This window comes from Phyllostomus discolor, chromosome 3, assembly GCF_004126475.2.
Source record: "Phyllostomus discolor isolate MPI-MPIP mPhyDis1 chromosome 3, mPhyDis1.pri.v3, whole genome shotgun sequence".
NCBI lineage: Eukaryota > Metazoa > Chordata > Mammalia > Chiroptera > Phyllostomidae > Phyllostomus > Phyllostomus discolor.
The window spans coordinates 35,994,193-36,014,816 of record NC_040905.2 but is presented as its reverse complement, the minus strand read 5'-3'; the positions used below and the strand labels follow the sequence as shown (position 1 = coordinate 36,014,816).

General features: G+C 39.0%; 1 long non-coding RNA gene across 1 annotated transcript; it reads right to left on the bottom strand.

Moving 5' to 3' along the window:
- Positions 1–8,287: 8,287 nt before the first annotated feature.
- Positions 8,288–10,603, bottom strand: LOC118499229. Its single transcript, XR_004901755.1, has 2 exons — positions 10,443–10,603; positions 8,288–10,156 (listed from the first exon to the last, which is right to left on the bottom strand). It is a non-coding gene; the product is annotated as an uncharacterized LOC118499229 (long non-coding RNA).
- Between the last annotated feature and the right edge of the window lie 10,021 nt (positions 10,604–20,624).

Below are 20,624 nucleotides of genomic sequence, written 5' to 3'. Positions count from 1 at the left end.
GTTGGCTGGGTGCTCTGCTCATCTTTGTCACTCAGGGACAGAGGTTAACGGAGGAGCCAACATCTCAAATGTTGGCGATTACCATGCTTGACGGGAAGTGAGCTCTAAAGGGCCTCACCCTTAAGTGGTTAAATACTCTTCTACAGAAATGGCAGGAGACACTTCAACTCGGAACTCATTGAATAGAATGTCTGGCTTCACAAGAGGGATGAAAAGTGTTATTGTGATCAGAACTAGTAATATTCACTTAGGATTTTACTCCTTGTATTTGGCACATATTGACTTATTAGAGTAGAGGGGGCAGGTTGGTTATCAGAGAAAGTATCATTTTCTCATTCAGAATTACCATTAATTCATTGAATCATGATGTCTTTTCTTAATATAGTTTATATCACTTAATTGATTAATTTCACAGATATCTTGAGTAACTGATTATTGGTCTACTCATTAATGCGTAGATCCTTGAATTTCGCCAATATTTGTGGAACACCTACTATGTGTTAATGACTATGCTAAATAGAATGTTGGATGCCTTTGCTAAATTATCTCTCAGTCATCACTCAGCTACTTCCAGATATAGACATATTTCAATTCAGGCAGAGATGTCTTTTGTGAGGTTTACTCACTTTCTGGGCTATTGTTGAACACCTGAGATATTTTCAAGGTACCTATTATTGGTCGTAGAGATGATGATGTTGCAACTTGATCTGTATCTTATGGTTCATTTCCTAAAATAATTTTTATTTAACTTGTAATTAAATTAATCTGTGCTCATTGAGCATTTAGTCATGGAGTCAGGACTGCCTCCGGAAACTCTCCATTCTCCACTGGTGGCCTGCCGAGTTGGGGCACTTAAATATGGTTCAGTCCTGGTGATAACTAGAGCACAGACACCACCACACGTGCACTATCTTCTTTGAGAAGACTTGATGACTCAGCACTGTCTCTATGAGATGATTAATGCACAGCTAGGTGCAATGTGAGATACGGATGAAGGTGCTTAATGTGACTTTAATTAGGTGTAAACCCTTAACTCCTATCTTCCACTTTCTGGTCCTTGGGTTATTGAGGTTGGTCCTTCAGCTGTGTCTCCACCTAACCTCAGGGATCCCTTCTGCTGACCACGATTCCCCACATTTTCCCCTTGGTAAATAACAGCTGTGCACTCAGTGACACATTGGTTTTGTGCTGTTCTCTGTTAACGGCAGATCTTCTGTGTGAGGATTGTGGGATACTTCTTGTAAAGTTGTGCACCCTTTCTTAGCTGTTTACAAAAACAAGTGCATTCATTTGAGTGAGAAAGTTCTATTTGTGATTTCCTCAGACGGATGCTGTCAAAAAAGGCTGACTGGGTGAAGCTTCTTTCTTGTACAGACCCAAATTTGGGTCTTCTGGCTAGTGTTTCACCTGTTTGTCTGAGAGAGAAAGGGATATGAGTACAATTTTGATACAGGGCTTCAAAGACCCAAGTCTGCTTTCCTGGATTTTCCTGTAAGCAGTCACACTTGCTTCTTTGATTCAGCCCTCACCCTGCTCTCAGGTCACAGATTGGAACGACTGATAGCAGACACCTTGTCCCCTAGAAACAAACCATGTCCACTTTTGCCCCATTGGAACATTCCATTCACCCACTTGCTCTCATATTAACTAAAGGTATTTGCAAAAGTGGAGAGGGTGAATATGAGGAAGGAGCATGTCTTGTTAGGTAAGAAAATATGTGACTATAAAGATGAGCAAAGGTGTGTGGGGAGTATGTGTGTATGTACACAGGCAAGAAAGAGAATGGGTTGGTAAGACAAAGGTGATTGTTTACCAAATAATTCTATAATATCCATACGTGGATAATGAGCACAAGAATAGCTTTGGGAAATATAAGCTGACTTTCTATAAAGGCCAGAAGATATATTATTAGGTGTGTTTTACTAAGAGGATCATCCTTCCAACAGGTTTTGGACTAGTTTTAAGAAGTCTTTAGGGAACAATTAACTTTCTTCTTTGTTGTTCTTTCTAAGAACAGAATAGAAATAGGAATTTCCATCCTTTTATTTGTTTTATCCAAGTCTTTGAAGGAGAAAATCAGCTACTACTTCCTTATGAGACTTCTCTTGAAACTAATTTTTTCAAGATGTCTTATTTTTATAACAATATTTTGTTTAGGCTACATTCTCAAAAATATTAGTCTGGGATAGTATTTTCCCTTTATACCGTTTGAAATTCTGACTTTCCTAATTAATACCACCTATGTCCTATTTTCACAGAATGGAAGCTGCCCAAAGACAGGTTATGCCTTCACTCTGGTTATTCCACATAGTATGTGTCCATCTGATGTCTTTTAATTGATTGATGGACTGAATGAAGACAGACCCAGGACTCTCAATAAGAAGAGACTAAATAAAAGCCTGTTTCTGTTTGCTCTTTTTTTCAGTGAGGAGATGACCTACATATCACATATGATGCCATCTTATTTGCCAGTGATTTGACTTGACTTCTTGTTTATTTAAATTCAGGAAAAATATGTAGATGATTATTTTTTGCCATAGCTCAAAGCTGAACTAGAATGAAACCTTATACTAAATAATGTGCAAAATTAATGCTATGTTAGGTGCCAAGGAGCTTTTGCATGTTGCTTGGGTAAATTTTGGGGCTGGTCTAGAAGGCTCAGGCTTTGGAATGGCAGGTCCATGCCGTCATGTTGATGTAGGTTCGAGGAGACGGATGCAAAGTGTCTACTGAATTCACTGTGCCAACAGCAGCACTTGGTACCACCCAGGGAGTACTCTATTAGAATAAGATATTTTCTTGGCTCAACATAATATACCATAATGTGTCTGACACAGTCAGCCAAAACATGACCATTTATCAGTGTCTCTGCCAGCTACCAGGGCTGACTAAAAGAATCAAAAGCCAAATGCAGTGATTAAAAAGACTAGAGAAGTAAAAGACAAAAGAATGAGAAAAAAACTGCCAAGAATCCATGTTTCTCTTAGTAATGTCTTGTTTCCTTAGAATCGATAATATGGGAACTTCTGTAATCCATCTTCTCTGTGGGTATAGGGCTACTCATTCCTGAATCTTCCCACTTCTGATCACATCAGTCACTGGGAAGCAGGTAAGGGACCACCACAATGCAGCAGAGTGGAAATGAACAGGCTTTACTGGCAGACTGCCTGGGTTCAGATCCCCTGCTCTATTGCTTACTAGGCAGGGAGTGACTCAACCTTCGTTGGTCTATTTTTTTAATCTCTAAAACGGATAAAATAGTGAAAATATTATTTTATAGGGTTATTGTGAGGATTAAATGAAATAATACATATTTATTGGCTAGCACATTTTTATTAATAATAGCAGAATCAGGAAGACTACTTATGAATGGTAAATAAAGATGTATTTCACATCTTTATGTGATTGACCACCTGGTTCAGTATATAAGGGCGTATCAGAAACACAAGTTGAAGAAAAATATATTATTACTATTACTTGTATTGTTACTATCTATATTGATGTTGTTACCAAGGAGAGTAAAAATATTTCTGTATACATCATGAATCAAAGCTCTCAATTCCTAGTGCTTGAGTTTTTAAAATATTTTTGTTCTCATCTCAATGCTACTGAGAGGTAGCAACAGTCAAATAACAAGGATCTGGTAAAATTTCCAAGTAGAGAAACATATAAAATTTTTACTCTTTGAAATGTAATTGCTTTGGCATAAAATAAGAATAAAACTTTAGTTCCAGGATGATATAATTTTTTAATGAACTGAAATTACAGTTAATAGAACACTGAATACAAAGATAAGTGAATATGAAAGGAAGGCATGGCATGGATTATTCATAATAGGTGTTAAAAGAGCAATAGTGAAGTTTTATTTTTACAAAGACAACTGAGAAAAATAAGCTGGGCAGTTTAAAAATGAATTCACTGCACAGCTTGATCCTGCATCCATAAATATAATGAGGTTCAAACGTATTATCTTCGAGGTACATGAGAAGAGCCCACTCATATGAACTGTAGCTCTATGGGGCAGGGGCATGAGGACGGTGAACTCTTCGGACCCCATCTAACTCATGGGAGAGCTCCCCTGCCCCTCATTTCAATGACCCCCTCCTTTCCTTGTATTGCTGAAATGCATCTGTCTTCTGGTGCCTTCACTCTGCCCTCTCTGCCTGTTTTCCACTGGGACTAAAGCTCTTTTCTCTATTTCTACCTGTAGTGGCTCTATTTTTTAAAAATCAAACTCATTTTTTTTCTGACCTGTAAAAACATTACCAGGGAATTTCTGACATTGGCACTGGTGGCTGTGTTGCTGGACAGGAGTATCTAGTTCCACAGCTTCAAGCCAGCTGAATAGCAGTGCACTAGAGCTTACAGACATTGACAGCGTGGTTGGACATCACACCCCAACCTGCCAATGTCCTTGTTTCTTGCCTTTCCAAGCCACAGGAGTCCCTGGTAATGCATACTTCTAATCAAGCAAGCCCAGTGAATGCTAAGTCAGATTTAATGTTGAGGTAGCAACAATATCAATATGCTTTCTGCAGTCATTCATTATTATTCACTCATTTATTCAATAATGTTTATTTCTTTAGTAAGTGATGAGAAATTAAAGTGGGGGAAAAAAGAGGAAAAACTAGAAAATTTCTCATAAGGAAAGTAGAAATTAGAAGGTGGAAGCCATAGCAAATGACTTCAAGAGGATATTTTAAAATCAGAGGTACATATTGGAATATCCAGAGTGAAATAAAATATTTAGGAAAATTATTGTTCAAACATGCATGTGCAAACAAGTGATATTATTTGGATTTTTAAAAATGTATGAATTACGTAAAAATAACTGTAGCTAAAGGCAAGCAGTCTTATTCCAATGTAAGAAATAAGAAAAATGGCACTTGAAGAAAAGCATTGACGATCTTTATTAGGTACAGTGCTGAGTGTCTATCTTGATAATAAAATGTTAAGGGTAATTATTTGGTCCGTTCAATAAGCAAAACCACAGAGAATGTAATAATCATTCCTTCTTTTTAGTGAGAACAATGTTAATACCAATGGAATGTAACTCAAGATCCTGGGGGTAGATAAAAGGGCTACTCTAGATTTATGAGACTTACGGGTGGCTCTGAGGTCTCCTGACAAGTTAATTACAGCTCCTCCACTCTCTCGGGGGCATTCCCAGGAACTCTCTTAAAGCCTAGCTTACTACCTGACTTGGGGGAAGGTGGGAATGGGAAGACAGTTATTTTAGAATTCCTCTGAATTGAGAACCAGGCTAGAGGTAGGGATAAACACCAAGTGAGGAGAAGTAGTAGATTAAAAGGTATTTCCTAGTCTGGATAATTTTCTTTCTCTGGGCTGATATAAGGAGCTTGGAGCCAACCTGAATTCCAAGGAGTCAAGGTACCTGTGCTTTGACTTTTGTGAGTCTGTGGGCCTCTGCCAAGGGACTCTTGGGAGAGTGGATTATTATCATACAGCTAGCTCAGTGTGCATCCAGATGTCCTTGCTGGTAATGTAAACATTTGCCCATGAATGCTATAGTACTAGTCTAATATGCAATGAGATACATTTGTAAAGTGTAGAGAGACTCACAGTGGCCTTCTCTGGTCTCGAACTATTGTTCTTTGAGTTTATTTTTGTTTTTTATAGTATTTTCAAAGTACAGTTATTATAGCATTATAATTCCTTGTTCTTATATTTTTCAGTTGTGGTAAAAATAAAAATAAACAACAACAAACAAACAGCTTCCAGAAAGCATATGAGTTACACCTGCTATGTCACATGGCATTTCCATAATTCTCATTTGTATTAATAATAAGAGTGTGCTGTGTGAATAGTAATTGCAGTATATTGCCTTTACCACAAGTGCTGCCTTCTCTTCATGATTTATTGCAAAAGTGATTACATAGGAGAGTGGATTCCGCCCAAAGGGCAGCCTAATCAGTGATCAAACTGTTTCTCCAGTGATTATAGAAGGATGAATTTAGTACCAGGCATATTCATTTCAGTGTCCAACAGAATGCAATGAATGTCCTGGACCATTCTTTTCAAAGCATCTCAGCATTGGTTTGAAGACCAATTCACAGTATTTAATAGTGTGCCGTGGTGTTTTCTGTAATATACTTTGATCCCTGCATGAACTTCTGTTCACTCTGCAGTACTCTATGTTTGCTCATTTGGATGAAAAGTGATCAATGGTGTTTCTTAAATAGTCAAATGGGAGTGCTGACTCAAGTACAGTTATTTTGCCCCATTTTCTTTCTGGATTATTTAACTCTAAAGTAATTATAGCTAAATTTAGGGTTTGGTTTGGAACATTTTTTATAGTTCTGTAACTTTGTTCATAGATATTCATATTTGTGCTGCATTCTTTTATTAGATATTAAGCTTCTTTGGAAAAATATATCTTTTTAGAGAGTTTTTCAGAGCACTTACCATGATCATCTTTCTTATTCAAAAGCATTCATGCAGTGGCTGCTTACCTATGGTTCAGTAAATGCTGGTATAAAAAAATGGAATGGCTTAGATACCATGTCCTCTAGTTAATGAAAACTAAGACCCTGGCTTGGTTACTTTCTCAGCAAATGCTATTGACTGCCTAGACAATGTATTGTATTGCACGCCTAATGGGTAGTTTGTATGTACTTAGTAATATGACATGTTAAAAGTAAAGTTTTTAAGATATGGTGGATTGTCTCTCAAGATTAATTCCAAGCTCCTACTAGTGCACCTTTGGGTCCTGCACAAGCTGAAAATTTACAGAACAATCTCTAAGACTTCTTTGAAGATAAGGTGGTAAGTGGCCATGGGGTGTTTTGTTCTTAGTATGGCACAGTCCCTGGGCCCCGTCGCTAGCTGCATGGGTATTAAGAGGCAGGGTGTGAGGGATCAGTTGTGTTGGTGAAGAACATAGCAGGCACTGTTGGGTTCAGTAGCTTCCTAACTGGGAGGCCCCTGGATCATAGTGATTTCAAATCTGGCTGCCTGCCTGCTGGGGTTTCTGACTGTGGTGAGGCTCTGAGCTTATGACACTGACAGCGTCCCAAGGTGGTGGGCCGCTGATCACAGAGGAGGTAGTGTTTTTTCTGCTGGTCCAGTTCTTTGGTGTGGTTTGAAAATTATTTCTGAAGTCTCAGCTTAGATGTATTTCTTCAGCCTTCCCCAGTGATTCTCTACATCATTTAATTATCTGTATAAAATGCTTTTCTCTTTAAAATAGCCAGAGTACATTCCATTCTCCTTAACTGTACCATGACCAATACCACACTGGGACATGTACTTCCTCCAAAATGTCCCAAGGTCAACTCATTGGCTATTATGTTAGTTCATGGAAAGTTGCAAAAGTGCCACCAGAAATAATCACAAATATAATTATGTGATTTTTTCAAATGCATTGAAAAATGTTTACACATAACATGTTTTGTCCCTCTAATCTATTATTTACATTGGTGATACCCTCAGGCACATTAACTTGACTTATAAAACATCCATTGAACTGTACTTTGAATCCCAAGAAAATTGAGTTGTTTGAGCTAGAAAAGCAAAAGCAGGAACAAGTGCGAAATCTTCACAGGAAATGTTTTGCCTCCAGGGTCCTGTCATTCAAACTAGAGATTGAAAATACCAATATTCTAGTGAATGTCTAAGGCTGCTTATTTCTGTGGGTTAAGGCAAAGTGCCAATTAGAGGTCAAAACAGTGGGTCCTGTTGCTAGGTGAACCATTTAGTTTTATTCTTTTATGGCTTCAGCTCTCACTGTCTACTGGTACTGCTTGTCTTTGAGAACAGAGAGGTAGAAAGGTGGCAAAAACAAAACAAAAACTTTCTCAAGATGCTTTAGTGATGATGGGTGAACAGCATCATTTTCATACCTGAGGGATCGTGCATACCAGTTAGTCTCAGAGAGAGGAGAGAAATGCAATCTATAAATAACTGTGTGCTTCACTCTGCTGAACAGACAGGCAAAGAGGAAGCTCACTACCTTGCCTTGGGAGAAAATTTGTATTATCAGGGCAAATGGCATGCATAGAGTAAAGAGGAAGAATGATAGAAATATTTTGAGCACAAAGGAGAATTTAATTCACTGCAGAATAGGAGTTTAAAAGGGATAAAAAGAATTGGGTGGAACAAAGATAGCTCTGGTAAGGAGACTATACTGTTTAAGAATTAAATTCAGCTATGAATAATACATAGTTTCCTTCTCAAATTTTGGCTTAAATACACACAGGTTTGATCTCATGGCATAACAATCCTAGAAGATCACCATGGACCCAATTTCTTTCTGCATAATTTTTTAAAAATGTATTTCTTTATTTTTTAATTACAGTTGGCATATAATATCAGTTTCAGGTGCTCAACATAACGCTTCCATTTCTGTTACCTGTTTTCTAAACACATAGCTTTCACTCTCAAGGTCAATTCAAGACCCAGGATAACTGCCCGAGTTCTACATAGCAACTCCCCATTCCAGCCAACAGGTAGTCCTTTCTTTCCCAGAAGCTCATACAGTACTTCCTCTTGCATCTCATAGGACAGAATTCAGTCACTTGACCTTACTTAGCTGCAAGAGAGGCTGGTAAATTATCTCTCTTGCCAAGCAGCAATATGTGTAGCTAAGAATATTTGGATTCTTTTACTAAGGAAGAAGGAGAGAGTGGGTATTTGGTAAGCAACTCATGATCTTTGCCACAAAGGCTGAGCCAGGCAGAGCTTAGAGACTATGCTCTACTACCAGAAACAGAGTTTCTTTCTTTTACTTCTGGGTGATACAGAAAGCTAGAGTAGTTTCCAGAGAATAATGCCAAGAATGGCTGAGCACCCACACAGCTGTGTGAGATTGGCAATAGCAACTGAGGCCTTTTTATCTGCCTGTTACAGAGTTTAATTAACTGTAAACGATAGCAGGTGTACATGGGAATTCTTTGGCATTCCACCTGTATCTAGTCTAATGCCCTCAAACAATTGCCTGCATTGACTGAAGCTCTAAAAAGGTTCTAAGAAGAGGAAACAGAATAGGAATCTTTTTGAGGTCAGTCATTAAGAAGTCTATTTAGGTCATTTTAGAGCTACAGAATCCTAAACCTGAATAAAGACAATTTGACTACTGTAAAAAGACTAAATTATAATGTTTTGTTTGTCCCAAACAGTTTAAGAAAAAAAAAGGGTCAGCATTTGCAAATTAGTTGACTTTATATATATTTGAATAATTAGATCATTTGGCAACACCCACCCTGCATTCCTGCATATTGACAACTTCCTGGGGCTGAGCAGTGACTGTCCCTTTCAGATGGGGCCTGTGTTTGCTGGCTCTCAACCATCTGCATATTTTTGATATGTCTGGCCTGCCTTCCACTTGTTTATGTAATCTGCTGGGCATCTGTAAGCATCTATGCTTGTGCCCCTTGCCAGGGATGGCTCAGAAGCCAGGGCATGGGTGGGCGGGTGGGGTGGTTGCTGGCCTGCCTCAGTCACTGAGTGGGTGGCATGTGTGGAGGACTCCTGGACTGGAGAGATGAGAAGGATTTATGTGAAAGCTGGAGTCCTACAAGGAAAGAGCCTGAGAAGGAGGGCCTCAAGGCTCTTCCAGTTGGAAGACTCGAGGGATTACCCATGGGAAGACACATAATTGCACCCTCTTGGTATCTGGTATCTCAAGACGGAATGGGCTTGACTTGAGGCCATGGGGTACAAAGCTACAGCCAGAATATGACAGTGGATTATAGCCAAGTTGTTTCAACATAGGTGGATTGAACTCCACGGTGTTTTGGAGTGATAATTGGCCAGGGTAATATTTTCAGGTTGTGGTTCTAACAGATGGTGCTGTTGAAATTCTTCCCTACAATCTCCAGGAATGACTCTGTAGCCTTACTTTGGCGGCTTATTTGAGTGGTGCATAACTCAAGCCTATATTCCAACTGGTTGGCAATCTTCTCTTGACATTGTTATCTGAGTAGTAGGCATTAAATTTTTTTTAAGACAGAGATACACAATTGCTTCCCAAGCCACCTTTATCCTAACACAGTACTGATGCTTTTATGTACATTTTTGCAACCCTTGAAAATTCCCTTGAAAATCACTTTAATTTTAGCATGCTAAAGATGAAGAAAGAACCCTTAAAAAGCCACAGGACTCAGATACTTCTTATTTATAAAAAGAAACATGGGTTCTTCAAACGATGTTGGACTGAATGATTTGAAGAAACATCATTTTCATCATTTAAAGTTTTATTTAGGAACCATGTTTGTAAATTTCAGATGGAATCTCTGTGCCTTCTCCCAACCTAAGTAGGTCATTCAAATGGCATTTGAGTCCTTGGACTTTACTTGCAATGAAATCTTTTAGCTCTGCATTGGACAGTAAATGTCAATCATTGAAAGTGGCATCGTTTTGATCTCAGAGTCTTCCCACTGCTGAATGCTACACATAGAAAAAAAATAAAAAATATTTCATACCTTGAGAAATATGTGCAATCTATGTTTACTTTCCTTAGATATGAGGTATGTAATTGTAAGATCTGATTTTATTCATTATAATGGGAAACCTTCATGGACATGGACAACAGTGCAGTGATTTCGAGGGCAGGGAGGGATATGGGGGGATAAATGGTGGTGGAAAAAGAATACAATAAACATGTATTTTTAAAGTAACTGGGAAACTCACTACATTTTAATCAGCAGTGGTGACATAAATAACATCAGTTTTATTTCAGTTCTTCGAGTTTTAATTTTTTCTTGGGTATATTTAATTGATATGAAAACAGCCATTCAGGGTTTATTCAAGGTTAATTTTTCTAGTACTTGTAATCAGACGCATTCAGTGGCTGAGGCACAGTGTATTAAACTACAATCTGCCCATGAATAATTTGCTTTTTACTTGGTGTTGCCACTAGTATTTATCATGGCTGTACCCTAAAAACTTCAACGTTTTCCTGTTGTGCTGTGCTCCGCTCTATACCATAGTTTGCTTGTTTGGTTCTAAATGTACTTTGTAGTATTGGGTTTTACTTTATTTATTTCCACATAGTTTGGGGAACTTACCTTAATGATACACTTTTATATCTAAATTATAATTAATACTACTTGGAATATTTCTTTGAATCTTCTCCAAATTTGAATCTTAGAAAAATAAAGTTATAGATTCTGTTTCAGGTAGCAGTTACATATCTATTTGGAATTTCTTTCCATTCCAGATCCAGTATAGGGCATTGAGGGTAATATCTACATTTTTGTATTTTATATATGTATATATATACATATATATATGTTTTTGTCTTTCAAATGTATGTTCAGTTACAAAATAATACAAGTTTCTTAAAGCTTTTAAAAAATAAAATAGAGACAAAAGAAAAAGGAGAAAAAGAGAAGAAAGAACAAATATTTTAGAGATCCATTAAGTCATTGTTTTGGAAATTGAATTTTGAGCAATTGGACTTAAAATTATTTTGTGAGAATTTTTTTCCCCTAATGTACATATAACTATTCCATCAAGGAATGTGTCATAGATCACTTAGGCTATTTCTAACATTTATTTTTTCTACTAAAACTAATGCTGGAAACATTTCCTTATTTTAAATTTTTAAAAATTAGAATTCCAAAGGTAGATTTACTAGCTCCAGGGATATATTTCATTTAATATTACTTTGCTGGAAGCACACGCATGTTTCCTAATACACTCTCTGGATTTTCTTTGTGTGTGGGCATCAGATAAGAAGTTGGGAGGAGAAACAATGGAAAAGGAAGAAGAAATGATAATAACCATTGCAGAGTTTTGTTACCAGGTCTTGTTTGCTAACTGAAAAGAAAGGCTTTGCTGGCATCAGAGGAGACAGTTTGAATGAGCTTGTCCCACACCTGTGTCTTTCCTTTCGGTCCTAATGGTCCAGAGACAACACCAAGACTTCTGAGGTTTTATTGAGACAAGTCAGTTAGCAAACACTTGAGAGTTTTTTGTGTACTTTGCAGGGCATGTGGGCACATCTTGCAGCAAAGTAGGCAGGTACTTGTCTGGGGCTTGCCCACTCAATGTGAAAGGCAGTTATTAATCTGTTGGGCTAATTGTGATTACTCCAAAATCAATGGAAAACAACTGAGGAGGTAACTCAGGGTCCTGATTACAGTTCTTTGGCGGTCTGGAATAATGCTGAATTTTCATTCTGCAATCTGTCTCCTTGATGGCTTTTGATTTTCTTTCCTTTGTTTCACTTCTTCCAAGTACAGAAACTGAACTAATTACTCAGGGGCACAAAATTATTCCCTGGGGTGTGTCAATTCTTAAGTTCTTTTATTTTTCATTTCATGTACTTATTTATTTTTTAACCTTTTTTAAAATTGTTGTTCAAGTACAGTTTTCTGCCCTTCCCCCTCCCCCTCCCCACCTCCCTCCCCTGTTTAGATTCTTAAGTTCTTTAGGCAATGAAAATGAATTAAATAAAATGTGTATGTGTGAAGGGGAATTAAAGAAGGTTGTTAATGATAAAAAAACAGCTTTCATACTTGTAAAGGTTGAGAACCACCTCTCTATACTGTGGACAGATGAGGAGTAGGAAGAAGAGATGGTGCTCTGTGCATCTCAGATCCCTTGGGGTGGGGGGGGCCTCACAGATGTATTCATTCTGCTCTAACCTCTTGTGCAGTTTGGCTCTTCTGCAATGGGGTTTCATTCCAGGTCCTCAGGGGGCTGATGCTACCAGGCTAGAGCCTGGCTTCAGAAGTGTATTTAGCTCTCTGGATTTGTGCTTTGTCATTGATTTTGATATCTGAGCATTTTCTTTCTGAATTTAATATCTGCATTTAAATACTTAAAAATATTCACTGTTTTCTTCCCCACCAAAACAAGTATTATTAATATGCCTGTGAGAGAAGAGGAGTCCTTTCAGTATTGCTGGAAATAAAATAAGCAATCCATTCTCTTCACAGCAGCCAGGGTGATTTTTTTTTTTTTTTAAAGACTTTATTTATTTATTTTTACAGAGAGGGGAAGGGAAAGAGAAAGAGAGGGAGAGAAACATCGATGTGTAGCTGCCTCTCACGCGCCCCCCACTGGGGGCCCGGCCCACAACCCAGGCATGTGCCCCGGCCGGGAATCGAACCAGCCACCCTATAGTTCACAGGCCAGCACTCAATCCACTGAGCTACACCAGCCAGGGCCCAGGGTGATCTTTTAAGATATAAAGCAGACCTCATCAGTCCTCTGCTTAAAACCTTCATAGCTTTTCATTGATCTTAGAGTAAAAGAAAATTCCTTACCATTTCCTACAACTGCCTACATCGTCTGGTTCCTACTGATCTTTCTTAACCATTCTTTCTCCTGCTCATTGACTTCCAGCCACACCGGGCTTGGGCCTTCTCCCTGTTTCTTGAACTAGCCGAACTCATTCCTGCTGGGGGCCTTTGAGCTGGCCGCTTCCTCTGCCTGGCTGCCTGGGATCAGTCAGGTCACAGCCCAAATGTCCTCCTCAGAGAGACCTTCGCTGCCTGCTCTACTGAAAGTAGCACATTTTTCCCTCACGCAGTCACTAACCCATCACCCTGATTATCTGCCCGGAATAATTTTGTTGTTTATTTTTTCACTCATTTACAATTCAGAATATAAACTCTGTGGGAAAAGGGACCTCCTTTCTCTAGTTCATTGCTTCAGGCCCACGACTAACAGTGCCAAGAAATGCATGTTTGGGGTGAATTAATGAATTAAATAATTGTCTGCATCATGTCATTCCCAAAGCTGGCAGAATATCATTATTGAAATTTTATTGATAAGGGAAACTAGAATATAGAAAAATGGAAGGGATACTTAATTAGCATTAAAAATGCAGTGGTTTCTTAGAGCACATTAAAATCACGGGCTGTCAAGGAACATGTGTAAAAGACACACGGGGGTAGGATGAGGGTGGGAGGGGGGATGGTGGGTGGGGGGGAGCGGGGCGGGGGGGAGAAAATGGAGGCAACTGTACTTGAGCAACAATAAAAAGAATAAAGTCATGGTATGTTAGAACAAAAAAGGATGTTTGTTTCCCTTAGCTCAGACTCTTGTTTTACAGATGGAAAAATTGAGACTCTGAGATTCTGTGAGGGGTAGAGCTGCGGCCTGGTGATATACCTCCTGATTCCTACCTCGTCAGTGCTGCTTACTGTCTCCTGAGTCATGGCCACTGCCCAGTGGATTGCACAAAGGAATGAATATTAGGGTGGCCATTTGCTCTGGATTTTACAAAACCACGGGAAACAGACTGAATGTAACTTCCTGTCCTTTGTTAAAGAGGCAGTAAATAACACTACCACATTACCACTATCCCTACCTTACTTGTGGTTTTGTTTTTGGCACATTCAGTTACTCATGGTCCACAGTGGCTCCACAATATTAAATAAAAATTTCAGAAACACACAATTCACAAGTTTTAAATTGTGTGCCCATTCTGAGTAGTGTGATGAAATATCACAAGTTCTGCTCTGTCCTGTCCAGGACGTGAATCGTGTCTCCATGCTGTATGCGCTCCCTGCTGGTTAGTCACTGAGTAGCCACCTTGGTTATCGGATTGACTTGCAGGACTGCAGTGCTTGTGTTCAAGTCATCCTTGTTTTACTTAACAATGGCCCCGAAGTGCAAGTGTAGTGATGCTGGCAATTAGGATATACCAAAGAGAAGCTGTAAAGTACTTCCTTGGAGTAAAAGGATGAGCACAGGATATTTTTTGTGAGAGAGACCACAATTACATAACTTTTATTATAGCATATTGTTATAATTGCTCTATTCTGTTATTAGTTTTTGTTAATCTCTTAATGTGCCTAATTTATAAATTAAACTTTATTATAGGTATGTAGGTGCAGGAAAAAACATAGTATATATAAGGTTCAGTATGTCAATTAATGGTTATTGGCACCAATTCAGCACCAACAGGAACCCCCAATTTGGGTGCTGTGCAGAAGGAAACAGCTCAATTTGATGCAGCATGGCTGTGAAAACAGCACAGTGGTGAGGCTGCCCTGGGGCTGAGTCTGTCTATAGCTGGGAAGCTCTGCTCAGCGATGGTCTACTGTCTAACCCCAGGATACATCTTGGGTGTTTCAGCTCTAGCTGGGGAAACTCAGTTTTCAGTCTTTTGTGGAAAGTGTGCTCCCCAAGCCAGAGGGGAGCTGGCTCATATGGACCGAAGTCCCCAACCCATTCCTTGCAATTTGCTTGGTTCAAAAGGTACTGTCCTGATGGGTCTGAATAGAGCCACTCTTGCCAGATCAGCATAGCTCCAATTGGATGGGAAACCCTCAGTCCTATTGGTTGAAATAGAATTCCAGTAACTTCTTTGTAAGGGCTGGCTCACACGCAGAAACACAGTGCAAATGTAGCCAGTGTACTGTGTGGCTGTTGCATTCAAAACGACTGAGTGAGTAGAGCAACCAATCTGTGTCAAATTTTGTGTGAAGATTGTACATTTCTCCAGGGTTTCTATTCAGATGATTCAGAAGGCTGCAGCCATGGGCAACTGGTGATTGGCACCTTTATCATGACAACCCACCCATTCATGCATCACATCTTTTGTGTAGAATTTTTTGGTAAAACATCAGATCACCCAGGTGACTCAGCCCCCCTACAGCCCAGATTTGGTGCCCTGTGGCTTTCCCAAAACTATAATCACCTTTGTGATTTCAGGGAAGAGGTTTCAGACGATTGATGAGATTCAGAAAAATATGGTGTGGCAGCTGATGGTGATTGGGAGAACTGTGTGAGGTCCCCAGGCACCTACTTTGAAGGGGACTGAGGCATCATTGTCCTATGTACAATGTTTCTTGTATTTTGTATCTTCTTCAATAAATATCTCTATTTTTCATATTACATGGCTGGACCTCCGGAAAGACCTTGTATATTGCAAGATAATTGTTTTGTGGAAACTCATAGGGCTTTATAGGTTCTTCAGTGTGGTCACTTAAACACCTTTGCCTAATATACCATAGATTCAACCATCAGAATTGAGCCAAGGCCAGTTCTGATGAATCCAGGCAGTTCTGAGGCAGCATGATAGCATTCATAAGCCTATAGAAAGACCCTTGCAAATCAACTTTAAAATTAATGATCTTCTCATATATTTTCATTTTTTTTGGTCTTGAGTTTATCTGTGTCCTACAAGACTGAAAGAATACATATTTCCTGGCTGGTGTAGCTCAGTGGATTGAGCGTGGGCTGCAAACCAAAGTGTCACAGGTTTGATTCCCAGTTGGGCCACATACCTGGGTTGCAGGCCACGGCCCCTAGCAACTGCACATTGATGTTTCTTTCTCTCTCTCTTTCTCCTTCCCTTCCCTCTCTAAAAAAATAAATAAATAAAATCTTTTAAAAAAAGAATGCATATTTATTTTTTTGGTATTAGCCATAGCTTGAGATTAAATTTATGAAATTAAGGGAAAGATTACATAGCTGCTTCTTTAAAGCACAGTCATAAAATAAAAAATGCCACCCAGACATATCACGAGACTTTGCCAAAGTGTTCCCTTGAGTGGCTTGCCTTTTGAAATCACACTATTTATTGTAGCATTTTGCTAAGTCCTGGGAATTTCCTTCCTGAGAGATTTTTATCAGTATAAAAAATAGCAGCCTTTCTAGGTTTTAAAATATTGTTAGTCTTTTTCACATTGACTTTTCAATTACATTCATTCTCAGAAAGAACATTTATTGATCTTAAAGGAGTTAAGGGTTGTCTGGTTTTCTTCAGTGCTGTATCCTTCCTGTTTGAAATTGGGTCTCACATCAGTGATAAAAAAAAAAAAATAACAGCTAATAGTTTTGAGTGCTTTCTCCATGTCACTTACTGCTCCTGCATTTTGGGTTCATTTTCTTATTTTAATGCAATGTCTGGACATACAGTGACCTCATGAAACAGGTGCCCTCTTTTAAAGATGAGGAAACTGGAGCTTAAAAGTGAAAAATCTTCTCCAAATTCATATCACCATGCTGCCAGATTCACACTCTTAATCGCTATGTGGTAATATTAATACATTAATGTGAATATTAAACAATAAAGCAAAAATGGAGGGAAAAAGAAGTAAATGCAAAATGAAGTGTGTGAATACCTCAGAATCATAGATTACTAAAATGGCAAAGCGGGAAATAATCTTAAAGCACATGTAGTTCAGCCTTCCCTTTCTACCTCTAAGAAAATTGACTTCCAGGAAAAGAAATGAGCCTTCTGATAATGAAGGAGACTAACCCTCAAGTACCAAGTCTCATATTCTCCTCTGCCTTCCAGGAACATGCAGTTATGACCACATTCCATGCCATTCGCAAGCAGAGGTTGAAAATGTCATCTGTCCTTTACTTTGTTCAAAGAAAGCAAATGCCTTCTTACAGGTTGAAAATGTATTGCTTGTATTTGCTTTGTCTGCTATAATCAGGAAAATAGTTACCTAAAGAGGAGCTAAGACCTGTGGGATCCAGCAGCGGCTGCTTGGTGCTCTTCTCTGCCTCTTAATTCATGTGGACCAAACACTGGAGTGGGGTAAAAGGCTTATGAGTCTGTGCTTAGCTGGCAGGTTAACTCCAGAATGCCTCTTCCCTGCATTTTTCAAGGCGGTGCCTAGTTCTGAGTTTCATACGTCTTTATCCGGTACTACCCTCTTTTAGGTTAGCTTTGGCCTTGGCTCTCTTAGTTCTCTTTCTTTAAAAGAAATGGTGTCCTGGCTGGCGTAGCTCAGTGGATTGAGCACGGGCTGGGAACCAAAGTGTCCCAGGTTCGATTCCCAGCCAGGGTACATTCCTGGGTTGCAGGCCATGACCCCCAGCAACCGCACATTGATGTTTCTCTCTCTCTCTATCTCCCTCCCTAAAAATAAAATAAATAAAATCTTTAAAAAAAAAAAAAAGAAATGGTGTTATTTTCTCCCATTTATTAAATAACTTTATTTGAATTCCTATAACGTGCCCAAAATTTTTAATGATTAACTTTCATATGTGAAAAACAAGACAGAAAAGAATGCAGAGAAAAATAATATGAATGTGATATTCTAAATAGATTCCATTTGTTTTACATTGGTATTGATTTTCCTATAAAATTATTCAAAGAGATTTTATTCTTTCATTCAGAAAAGTTATTCAAAGGCAAGGTAATTACAACATATTGACTTTGTTAATGCTTTGTGTATGGGATTCTTGTGTCAGCTTTAAGGATTAGCAAGGTGGTAAAGATGGAAAGCATTGTATTTCGAGTTTTTAAATGTCCTTGATGTTTGGTTTTTTGAAGGCTCTAGGAATTTTGACTCTGATGTTTATATTTGAGTCAGAACACATGGTGAGTGGTGATGAGCTACTCTAGAGGTGAGGCCCACGGTGGGAGAAAAAGTACATGATGTGAATCCTGAACCTGGAGAGAATCCCAGTGACAAACGCTCTTCCTTATTCTTCTAGCTCCACCTTGGGGTTAGCATGAACTGACCCTTGTGACCCTGCTCTCCACAAAGCAGGCACAAAGCAGCCTTCAGAATCCAGAGGCAGTCTCTTCTGGGAAAGGCAATGACCATAGTCACTGTGATGTGGATAGGAACCCAAGGGCATGAGGAGGGACTCTGGACTAGTGATGTGAGGATGCCTCCCCAGCCCGGGAAGTATGCCCTTGGGTAGGTCATTTGACTACTCTAAGCCCCACTTACTCTTCTGTAATACAACAAGAGTTCAATGATCTCTGTAGCTCTAGAATTTTATCCTTTTAAAAGTTCTTTGAAGCATAATAATGAATTCAATAGAAAAAATAATTTTCAGAACAGTTTTAAGATGTTGCTCTGACTCACTGGATGGTCAATCATAACAAAAAGGGAAGCCCTTTTTCTTCAGTTTTGCATTCCCTTCAGCCAGCACAGTGCTCTATGGTGTACTCAGTAACATAAAACAGTTCTCTGGACCAGCGATTTTCAACCGGTGTGCCACGAGAATTTTTAAAACATGCTATCCTGATGATATAGTCAGGGGCATGGACCTCTTTTCCTTACACTGTCCAATAAAAATATGACAGCAGCCCACATAGCAATAGCCATCCAGTGTGAATGAATCAAAATTTTACCTGTTTTTATCAGATTGGCAAAAAATATATTTTTTCATGAGCCACAGAATTTTCGTAATTAGTTTATGTGTCATGAGATGAAAAATGTTGAAAATCACTGCCCTAGAGAGCACTCTCATGCTGACTTAAGAACTAGGTGATAACAGAACCATCAAATAAAAACTCACAGAAGTGTATAAGACTAGGAAAATATTCTTTCTTCTTTCTATTTTATACAGAAGAACAAAGATGGATATTTATGTGTTTATGTCCCTTTCTGAGGACAGTTTCCTTGCCTATATTAATATCATTTGTTTTTGTACACAATTGGATTGTTTCAACTTTTCTCTGAACTTTGTAACTTTTCATCATACTTCTTATCAGGAATATTTATAAAGCTCCACTTAGATACCTTGCTCTGCAAACTTGACTTGGTCAAAGCCTGCACTGGGCTGCAAATGAGGGTATCTTTGAGATACTTATTTGCTTTTAAAAAATGATGTAATTGCTTTGTGAAGGGACATAATGGAGCTGTGTTCTGTTCTCTTTCTCTTCAATAACTTAGGAAAGAAAGCTATTGTGATTTTCCGGACAGGTGGGAGGGTTGAAACCTCCCCATGTGCTAGTCACGGTGGAAAGGAGAAACTATTGTATGAGGCGAACATCTGAGGCCAGAGATAAAATTCCCATTATAACCTCTTTAAATATTTCTGCATTTATGTGGGGTAGTAAAACTATCCTCTCCAAAAGTGTAATCCCTTTTCTTCCCGAGCCAAGTAAAACACATTGTGTTTTTCCTCTAGATTAGAAAAAAAAAAAATGATGTGATGCTCCACGCATTCTTTTATTTAGCTTGTCAAACAACTGATAATTCAGACTCTTTGTTTCACGCAACGTCAAAAAAGACATGGTAAGCAGAGATCCCCTGAGCGTAGCACTGAGGGCCTGAATCCGTTTGGCTTTCTTCAGAGAGCCCACTGGCAGCTTCAGCCATGCTTTGTGCCAGCTCTTAGGCAGCTCCAAAGCCACATGCACATTGATATAATCTTTGGTGGTTTGGGCTGGTTTATAATCTGTCCTACTGAGGTTTAGTTCAAGGCTTTTAGGGCAAGGATCTCCTGTGAGCTGAAATAAAAAGGTCTGATTTGGAAGAGATTTGATCCTGCCAAATGAAAGTGGCACATTTCCAACTGCACATGCTGAGTTGCCTTGGCACACATCCATGTGGAACACAGACGTGCATCAGGCAGCTCCTTTGTGGAAGGCCTGTGCTGAGCGCAAGGGAGAACTGAAAGACAGATGACTACCATGACATATCTACCCTCAAAAAGAACACACCAGGTTGGAAAGACAAGCCAGAGATGCACAAAGAGTATCATTCCGTCTAAATGTAAAGTCCTATAAGTGGGATGGTACGAAACCCACCGAGTTAGAGAAGGAGAAGAGCTTTTCTTTCCAGCTGTGGGAAACAGCATTAGAAACATCAGTCACGTCCCATTATTAGAAGTCAGAATAATAGCTGCGCTAAAGAGAGTAGTTACTTTGACAGGTGTCATTTTTTTGTATGCCCAGATTCAACCCCCTTTCCAAGTTTGGGTGGTTTGTTGTGTGCAGCCTT